This window comes from Macaca mulatta, chromosome 6, assembly GCF_049350105.2.
Source record: "Macaca mulatta isolate MMU2019108-1 chromosome 6, T2T-MMU8v2.0, whole genome shotgun sequence".
NCBI lineage: Eukaryota > Metazoa > Chordata > Mammalia > Primates > Cercopithecidae > Macaca > Macaca mulatta.
In genome coordinates this window covers 11,612,968-11,623,568 of record NC_133411.1, presented here as the reverse complement: position 1 = coordinate 11,623,568, position 10,601 = coordinate 11,612,968, and the positions used below count along the sequence as shown (strand labels likewise).

At 47.4% G+C, this 10,601-nt stretch overlaps 1 non-coding gene across 1 annotated transcript; it reads right to left on the bottom strand.

The window, feature by feature from the left end:
* Nucleotides 1-1,281: 1,281 nt before the first annotated feature.
* Nucleotides 1,282-1,390, bottom strand: MIR6131 (microRNA mir-6131). The gene is given in 1 exon segment (NR_128324.2): nt 1,282-1,390. It is a non-coding gene; the product is annotated as a microRNA mir-6131 (primary transcript).
* Nucleotides 1,391-10,601: the final 9,211 nt, after the last annotated feature.

Sequence of the window (10,601 nt, the reverse complement as noted above, 5' to 3'; positions counted from 1 at the left end):
CTCTTTCAAGTGGGGGTGACCAAGTGGCAATTTAAAAGCCACTCACCTAAAGCTATGGGTCTGAGCCAAGCCTGAGCCCCCATTCTAACCCTGTAGAAATATTTGAAAGAGAATAGTCATCACATCTGGGGGGGTTGGGCTCAAGATTTTTCTAGCACTGACTCACTCACAGAACTTGGGCAAGTCTTGCAATTCTCTGGGTCTCAATTTCTGCACGGATGCATGGGGACAGTCATTGTAGACCAGCGTCACCTTCCCTTATATGCTGGGGACTTGAAAGAACTATTACACACTCCAAAGTGACTAATTTCTAGCTTAATCATTTGTAACATCTTTCTAACATACTCACACAAGTTACCATAATTATAGCAGCCACCTCAAAAACAAGGACACTAGGATAATCATAATAAGAGTAAAAACGGAGTGCCAAAATATAGCTGATTTCGAAGGCGTTAATCTTCCTAATTCTTCTGTGTGGACAAGAGGCTGCAAGTATCGGTGAAAACATCATCCTCCTTATCATCACATATCTTTACAACACACTACATATTCTTTCCAAAACTGGCCATGCCATTTTGCCATCTTTCCCTGCTCCTGAGATAAGTAGAAAACTATCCTTATTTTCTCCAATTAGCACTTCTTTTAGGCATGGGAAACCTAGCAAGATTTGGGGAGGAAGGTGTACTGGGTTGAAGAGTGTCCCCCATCCCAAAATTCATGTCCAGCCAGAACCTCAGAATATGACCCTATTTGGAAACAGGCCTGTTGCAGATGTAAGTAAGATGAGGTAATACCAGAGTAGGGTGAGCTCTAAATCCAACAACTGCTGCCCTTTACAAGAGGAGAGGATACACAGTCGTACATACAGAGAAGACCATGTGAGGAGGGAGGCAGGGATTGAAGTGATGCACCCACATGCCAAGGAATGCCAGGGGTTGTCAGCTGGAAGAGGCAGGAGGGACCTCCACCCCACCCCAGAGCCTTAGGAGGAAGTGTGGCCCTGCCAATCAGGTCCGGGAGGCTAGAAGTCCAAATCAAAGAGGACTGTGAGAGAATAAATCTCTGTTGCGGAAGCCCCTGAGTTTGTGATACTTTGTCAGGGCAGCCCCAGGAAGCTAATACAGAGGGGGTACTGGGAAACGGGGAGCCAGAGCCTCAGAAGGGAGATCACAGAGGCTGCGGGAACTCAGCTGCCGCTCAGGTATCTGGAGAAGGCTCAAGGTTTCTCTGGTTGCACCTGATCCTTCCCAGGAGAGACACAGTGCAGTCACGAAGCCGGTAGGATCCCAGACCTCTCTGTCCACTCCCATCTAACCAGCCAGAACCCGCCATCTCTGGCTCCACCCATGGAAGGAGGGCACCACCCGACCAAAGCAGAGAAGGCGGGATGAGAAGGAGCAACGACAAGTGTGCCCGATGTGCTCGCTGCTGACCAAAGCTTCCTTCAACAGAGTTTTATCCCGGAGGATTTCGAGGGTTTGTTTTGTTTTTTTGTTTTTTGGTTTTTGACAAAGTCTCACTCTGTCGCCAAGACTGGAGTGCAGTGGTGCGATCTTGGCTCACTGCAACCTCCGCCTCCTGGGCTCAAGCAATTCTCCTGTCTCAGCCTCCCAAGTAGCTGGGATTCTAGATGCCCGCCACCATGTCTGGCTAATTTCTGTATAGTAGAGACAAGATCTCACCATGTTGCCCAGGCTGGTCTCGAACTCCTGATCTCAAGTGATCTGATTGCCTTGGCCTCCCAAAGTGCTGGAATTACAGGCATGAGCCACCATGCCCAGCCTCATCCCAGAGGATTTTCCAGAATATTAAGCATTCATGTCCTCATCCTGCCATCCTCACGGAGCATCTGTCCTCCTGCCATCTTGTGCCTAAGTTTCCCACCCTTTTCCTCAGGTCCTGAGAGAGTCTTAATGGCCAACCCAAATCCTTCCTTCCTGTCCATCAGCAGATGTCAGCCCAGTTCCTGGCTGGCTGTATGTCCTTGTTCCACCTGTGGTAGGACCACTTTGCTTTCTTCATCTATAAAGTGTGAATAACGGTAGCAGGAGCTACCTCTAGATACAGGCAGCAAGTTGGTGGACCAGGACACGGAGCACCCCGCACAGTGCCCGGAGCAGCGGCACTCAGTAAATGTGGGTTAACCTCTTTAACATGTTGAAAAAGGTCAAGGTGAACTGCATAGACCCAAGGGCAGTAAACAATGGCCCACAAGGTAAAAATGGTTTTTACATTTGTAAGTAGTTGAAAAAATTCAAAAAGAAAAATATTTTGTGATGTGAAATTCTCTGAACTTCAATTTTATGTTCATTAATAAAGTTTTATTGGAACACAGCCACACTCACTCATTTTCACATTGTCTATGGCTGCTCTCATGCTACACAGCAGAGCTGAGCAGTTGCAGCAGAGACTGCGTGCCTGCAAAGGCCAAAACATTTACTATCTGATGCATTACAGAAAAGGGTTGCTCATCTCTGACAGACTCAAGCCAAATGATCTAACTTCAACTCCTAGATGCAAGCCTTTTTAGCTGTTTGACTTTACACAAATTATCTTCCTCCATTTCATCTCTTTAAAATGGACATGATAGTCCTTATTTTAACATATTTTTGTGAGAATTAGATACATTATGATTTTAAGGTCTTAGTGCCGGCATATAAAAATACAATTGATGGGTTAAATTATTTTCATGTCTTTGTTTTAATGCTCATTCTTTCTCTTTAAATATCGCCATCCTTCTACACCAGAGTAAAATGTAAAAAAATTCTCAAGCCTTCTTTCCACTTGAAACACAAGAAAAGTTCTTTAAAACTGACTTATCATTTTCTTCTTTTCATCATTGTTCCACATGCAAACAGATCCAGGAAACCTTAGCTCAGACTTCTCAAATCCCAGATGGATTCTAATTTGTTATGTTGGAGAAAAAAAAAATCTGTATTCCCTAGCAGATGCACAAGGACTGTTTTGTTAGTCACATCTGCCACCTTCCTACTTTTCAGCACTAAAAGAACTTTTTGCAAGCTCTTCAGATCTTGATTCTGAAATGCAAAAGCAGAATGATGAGACATGTATTTCCCACCTTGCCAGAGATGTTTTCCTTCCTTACCTAAATGGAGTCTGGAGTTTACATTCAGTCATGCTCCGTAACACATAGAGGGGTCTGGCAGATCTGGAACAGGGGCCGGGGACATTGAAAGTTGCCCCCTAACACACTCTCACTTCTTCCATGTGATCAAGGTGTGGCTGGACACGTGGCTACTCAGCTAGAGACTCCATTTCCCAACCTGCTGCGCAATTCAATGTGGTCACGTGGCTAAGTGCACCCCCTGCCGGCATGTGAGTGGAGGTGATAGACACCACTCCTAAGTCTGGGCCTTAAGACACTGACCTCCTCCCTGTTCTTCACCTTCCAATGAACTGCACCCATGCAGATGAGAGTGAAAGTCCATATGATGGCAAAGCAACAAGATGGACAGAACCTGGATGCCTGAATAATCATGTGGAGCAGAGCAGCTCCATCACCAAGGATCCTTCATCTGAGGACTGGTATTTGAGAGAAAATAAACTTCTATATGCTTTAAACCACGGTGTAATTGGTTACTTTGTTACTGCAGCTTGGCTTTACTGTAACCAACAGAAAGCCTCTGAGTCCATTACCTTCTGTAGTTTACAGACAAGGAAACAGAGTGATTGGACAATCCTCCCCAAATCCCATACTTAGTTGCAGAATCAGGTCTGGAATCCAGTCTCTTACCCTGTAGCCCCATGCTCTGTTTGCTTAACTTGGGCATTATTTTTTTATTTATATACATATTTTATTTTATACTTCTCCCTTCTCTTCTCAAAGTGTTGAATTGGGCATTGTGTTTACTCTTTGGAGACAGGCCTGTGTCATTTCAGCTCTCTGAAATTATCACCTGGTGCTTGGCACATAGTGCTACTTGCTGCTCGGAACGTGCATCAGTCTGGGTCCAATCAAGAGAGAGAAACCACTGAGTGATTTGAACAGGGAAAGTTTTATATAAATAATCAGTAACTACAACAGGCTCAGGGTACGACGAATTGGCTGGCAAGAAGTAAAGAGAATTTTACAGAATATATGAATAGCAGATATGAATAACAGCCATTACCCCAAGGACTCGAATGGTACACCCAGAGAAACCCCCTTGCCCTGGGCTGAGATCCAGGTCTTGTTGAAGAGGGTGTGACTGTGGCTCGTAGAATTACAGAGAAGTGACTGTAGTACCATGCTAGCGGAACTTGCTAGAAGTCTGCCCTCTAGATGGCACCAGGGAAAGGTGTCCGTGGGAAGATGTCTCTGGAGGTTTTCTGCTACAAATTCACCTGAGGGGCTTCTGAGGGGAGCTGCTGGCCACACCGATGGAAATAAGCAAGCATTTTCCATTCTCATCTGGAACACATTTATGTTTAACCAGTGATCAGCTTTTGTCATCTGTTCTCTATTTTCTTCAGAGCCTTTTAAACTTTTTTTTTTAACTTTGTGATTTGTCTCAAAATATGACTTTAAAATATACGCCCATTTTTAATACTTGGTCATAAAAAAACCACCAAATCAGCAAAAAAGCACAAAGTCAAGGCTCAAATTCAGCTGCTCCTATTCAGTTACAATTTGGGAGGAACTTTGCTCAGAAACTGCATTCCTTTTCTATTGTTGTATAACAAAGTATCATAAACTTAGCAACATGATCCACATTCATCATCCGACCTTCCCCATGGGTGGAGAGTCCAAGCTCAGCTTGGCTGAGTCCTCTGCTCACTTGGCAAGAAACCTCGTCAGGGCGTTGGCTGAGGCTGCAATCTCAGCAGAGGCTCCAGGTTCACTTCCAGCTCATCCAGGTCATTGGCAGAATTCAGCTCCTGGCAGTGTAGAGCTGAGGTCCCATTTTTTGGCTGGTAGTTGGCTGAAGGTCATTCTCAAATCCCAGAGGCCATCATCAGGTCCTCAGCGCCTGGTGCCCTCGCAGTGACAGCTTATGTCTTCAAAGCCAGTGTGAGAACCCCTCTCTAGTCTCCTACTGCTGAGTCATGTCACAGACCACAAGTGAGGGGGTAGTTGTCCCACCGTGTACTGTCCCGCTGTGTACCTGACTGTACACAGGCCTACCCACACTCATGGAAGGAGATTCAATGGGGCGTGTCCGCCGGTGGACTGGGTCTTGAAAGCCACCTTAGGACTTAGGATTCTGTATGTGGCAGAAACTCATTGAAAGCCTGTGGAAATTAGAAAATTTTCCTTTTTTTTTTTTTGAGACGGAGTCTCACTCTGTCACCCAGGCTAGAGTACACTGGCCGGATCTCAGCTCACTGCAAGCTCCGCCTCCCGGGTTCACGCCATTCTCCTGCCTCAGCCTCCCGAGTAGCTGGGACTACAGGCGCCCGCCCCCTCGCCCAGCTAGTTTTCTGTATTTTTTAGTAGAGACGGGGTTTCACCGTGTTAGCCAGAATGGTCTCGAACTCCTGACCTCGTGATCCGCCCGTCTTGGCCTCCCAAAGTGCTGGGATTACAGGCTTGAGCCACCGCGCCCGGCCTACCCAGCTAATTTTTTGCATTTTAGTAGAGATGGGGTTTTGTCATGTTGCCCAGGGTGGTCTCAAACTCCTGAGCTCAGGAGATCCGCCTGCCTTGGCCTCCCAAAGTGTTGGGGTTACAGGCATGAACCATTGCGCCCGGTCAGAAAATTTTTCTAGTGCAGGTCTATCTTCTCTCCATTCTAGAACTCTCTCTCATCCTCCAGATGAGCCAAGATTCTTTCACTGTTCTTCAACTTTCTTCAGCCTCAACCTCTTCCCCACCTCTTGATTCCTTAAAGGGCTTTTATTTTCAGAATCAAAAGAAAACCAAACCCAGGTCTTGCTTCAGGGCTCTGTCCCATTTCTGGTGCCCTCTTTGGACTCAGTTTACATGAAAAGAGGTAACAAGTGTGCTCATTTCCTATGGTTGCTGAAACAAATTACCACAAACTTGGTGGCTTCAAACAACAACAATTTCTTGTCTCACAGTTCTGGGGACTGTAAGTCCAAAATCAAGGTGTCAGCAGGACTGCGCTCCCTCTGAAGCTTTTAGGAGGGAATCCTTCCTTCCTTGCTTCCTCCAACTTCTGGTGGCTCCAAGCACTCCTTCGTGATGGCAGCCTCACTCCAATCTCTGTCTCTGTCTTCACATGGCCTTCTCCCCTGCACTGGTGTCTCAAACTCTCCTCTGCCTTTCTCTTTTCAGGGCACCAGTTATTGGATTTAGGGTCTGCCCTAAATCCAGGATGCTCACATCTTGTGATCCTTAAATTAATGACATCTACAAAGACCCTTTTTCCAAACAAGGCCACATTTAGAAGTTCCAGAGTTAAGACATGGACATATCTTTCTGGGAGTCACACTATTCAACTGACTACAACCAGGGAAATGGCTGAAGTGTGCCTCTATAACACAGGGGTCATGACAGCAGCCTTCCTTGCCGCTGGGATGAGAACTTAATTAGCTGCAAAACCCACACGTGGCAGGGGGTCCAGCCCTTAGTAGGCGCTGGGTAAATGCATTTTCACCTAAGCCCGAATATTATCCCAACCCAAATGTCCTTCCAGCCCCAAGGCCCCACGGCCAGGGCACTTCATGGACGCTGTGTGGCTCTCCTGATCACACCCTGCTAATACTTTCCGTAAGATTCGAGAATGGGACTGGGGTTTGAGGTGGGACATGTGCCCGGAAAGCCATTCTCTATCCCAGGCCAACTGGCTCCAACTCAGCATAGGAAAGCGTGGGACCCCTGCTCCAACCTTGGGGAAGGCGTGAAGGTTCCAGGAAACAGTGCACATCAACCCAGCCCCGCCCATCCAGTTCCTCTCACCTGTGGGGGCTCCTGACCTCACCAAAAGCCAGAATCTGTGGGGGAAATGGGGCAGATATGGGGAATGCTGTTGGATGGAAGAGTTGAGAGGGATGGAGTGTGAGGCCAGGTGGGTGGTCCTGGACCCTGGGCAGAAGGAGGACCTGGCTGCCCCTGGCATCTTAGTTCTAGGCCAGTCCCCTCTAAAGGGGGGTTAATCCTACTTCTGTGCACTTCACAGAGTCCTGGTGGGGAATCCCCTTCAATAACCAGGAAACAAAGACTGAAGGTATATATTTCAATGGGACAGACTGTTCTTTAAGTTGTAAGATAAAACCACCATCCACTGATTTGCATCTTGTACCTTTTTCAATTCTGCTTCCCACCACCCCCCTCCCCACACTGCAATGAAGGAAAAGCAGATATTTTTCAAAGTCACACCATATGAATGCCAGGGACTTTTTATTTTTTTTTAGAGATGGGATCTCACTCTATCGCCCAGGCTGGAGTGCAGTGGTGCAATCATAGCTCACTGGGGCCTCAACTTCCTGGGCTCAAGCTATCCACCCACCTTGGCCTCCCAGGAACCTGGGACCACAGGCATATGCCACCACTTCCAGCTAATTTTTTTTTTATTTTTTGTAGAGAAGAGGTCTCACTCCATTGCCAAGGCTGGTCTCAAACTCCTGGGCTCAAACAATCCTCCCACCTTGGCCTCCAAAAGTGCTGGGATTAAGGCATGAGCCATGGTGCCAGCAAAGGCTCCATCATCTTCAGAGTTTATTTTTAAAGTGACTTCAACTGGAAAAATCGTCTTTGTCTCTCTTTGTCTGTCATCCAGATGTGGCTTCCTCTTCATGTGCTAGCAAATCCCCCCTTCTCGTACCGGAGCCCCACCAACCCCGTTAGGGTCCTCAGGCACCCCTCCCATCCTCATTGCAGCAAAGGAGTTTCTGCTGTTCTCCTTCCACAGCCACTTTCTTCAAACACACCAGTCACCTGAATAGTTTATTTTATTCAACATCTTGATCAGTTAATGATATCTGCAACAAAGCTCGCAGTTATTAAATAAACCATTTGAGTCACCCCCTAAAGACAAGTAACAATCTGGCTGAAAGCCCAACTACCTCTGGCTATTTTAACAAGAAATAACTGCAGGCTATGAAGGGGAACATAGATGATTCAGCTTTGTAACAAGAAGAGTCAAAATCAACAGCAGAACAGGGAACGTGTTTTCCTTGATGAGAGGAAGCCCTCTGCCTGAGTATTCCGAGATTAGGAATCCGGTTTATGAGGCACAAACAATCCACTTTTTGCTCACAGAAGCATGGCACCTTAATCAGGTGTTAGAGCAAGATATTTAAAGCTCCCCGACTAAATGGCGTGGAGAGTGATCCATTATGCTTTGTTAATTACGAAATTAGCTCATCTTCCACCCTTGATCGAGCTCGGCCTCTGGGCACTTGGAGCCCCTGTGGTGAGGCGGGGACAACCTCTGGGGGCTGGAACTGAGCTGAGAGTGACCAGGAACCAGACGAAGATCCCCAACTGTGTTGGGGGGAGGGACAGGGACAGAGCGTTAAGCAGGAGAATCCTATGTGTGGGTGATCTAAGGGCTGTGCGTCTGAGTCTTGTGCTGAGCTGGCCAGGGGCCCAGCACTCAGGGGACAGGACCTGGGTGGGCGCCCACCCCCACTCTGCTCCAGACCCAGAGTCCACTCTAAGGAGCGTTCTGAAACCTTGGGTCTGGCTGGGCAGATGAGTGCTTATCCTCTGAATGAGGCCTTGGCATTTTGGTCACCACTGTGTGACACAGGTGTTCAGACGGTGTCATGAAGGGAAAATAAAAACTTGGGACCCCAGTTCACTCTGCCAGAAGGAAAACAAATGAAGCTGAAAGCTGAGTCATGCAGGAAGCTGCCTTTCCTTTTGCTCCTCAGCAGAGAGCTACAGGGAAAAGGTTAAAACCTCCTCAGGTAGCAGCTCTGCGTTCACCTTATCTTGGGTGACGCGCGGATTTACTGAGCACAAGACCATACGATGCGTAACTGATGATTCCTGTCTGCTCCTTTTCCCTCGCAGCCTGTGGATTCCGTAAGATCACACCCTCCCCGTCCCCTCCAGCCCGCTTCTCCCCTTCAACAGTGAAGCCCTTGAAATCGCCCTTGAAGAAAGGCACAGACCACAGACTGCCTCTGTGATCCTATGGTTTTGTTCTTTCAGGCATGTCCTCAACTTTGGCAAAATAAACTTCCAAGTTGATTGAGATCTGTCTCACACACTTTTTGGTTTACAGTGTCAACTAGACAAGGCCGGTTCACGGTTTTGTTTTGTTTTTTTTTTCCTATTTAGGTTTATTTTTATACCTGTAGCACCAGTACATGTTCCTATGTGAAAATCTTTCTGTTTGAACTTCAGAGCTCTCACTTGCTAAGTCACGCTAAAACCATTCTAGGGGCTGGGAGAAGCAATGTGGTATAGAGGAACTTGTGTTCCCACCAACAGAATTCACAAGCTGAAGTCCGAACCCCCAGTAACTCAGACTGTGGTTGTATTTGGAGACAGGATCTTTAAAAGGTAATGAAGTTAACATGAGGTCATTAGCACGGGCCCTAAAACAGTATAACCAGTGTTCTACTAAGAGGAGGAAAAGAGGACTCGGAGAGGCTCGAGGGAAGACCAAGTGAGGACCCAGGAGGAGGACAGCATCCACCAGCCACGGAGAGAGGCCTCCGGAGAAACCAGCCCTGCCGACACCTTCACCTTGGACTTCTGCTTCCAAAACAGTGAGGAAGTATTTCTGTTACGTAGGCACTGGGTCTGCGGTACTTCGTTCTGGCAGCCCTCGCCGATTCATACAGAATGCTATTTCTCCTTCTATGACCAAGTCATTCCCAAGAAAAACTCGCTTTTTGAGACAAAAGCCTTTTCAAGGGACAAAGTCCAGGGCCTGTTCACCAGCAGGGGTGGGCCTAATCACACCCACACTGCCCAAGTCTCCACACTTCATGCTTTTTATTACTGAAACACCACATGCCTTTTTGATTGAGTGAGAAGCTGTTTCTGATTTATACTTTATAAATTCAGATTTTCACATTGGAGTTTGTTTACAGTGATACTCACCTATGCTCAGGCTTACAAAACTCCTCTCCAAATGTCTTTTCTTGGGTCCAGTGATGCTGTGTTGCATGCTGAGCTGGTCAGCAGTTGGATGAGGTTCTCTTGATCAACGTGGGCAGCCTCCAGGGTTAGAGGAAGCAGGGACTCTATTCACCCTCCCCCATCACCTCCCTACAAGATAGTCACGGTGAAAGCATGTCTCATCCTAAATGCTGCCAAATGGACACTTAGCAAGCTGTCCCCAAAGTCGTCATGTAATCTGTCCCTCTAAGTTTTAGAGGGGCCCACGCTCGCTCCTTGGACCTCCAGACAGGCATTGGCGTGAGTTCTCTCCATGGCCTGAGCCCTGGCCTGGAAGCTAACCTGAAATGTATTCATTGGTATTGGTCTTTTCGAAGACTTTATAAAAGGAAAGCAAATAAAGGATCTTGGATGCTTATTTCCATTCAAGTGGATCACGCTGCTGTCCAGTACACTTTCCCCAGCCACGGACGCTGGGCCAGACAGCAGGGTCCCTGGGGTCCACCTTTCATAGGAAAGATCCAGCCTCAGTTGCCAATGCCCTTCCCAGGGAGTCTTAGGAGGGTGGGCAGGGAGCAAAGGGCGAGCCCCTCCACCAGCTTAGAGTCAAGTAGAAGAA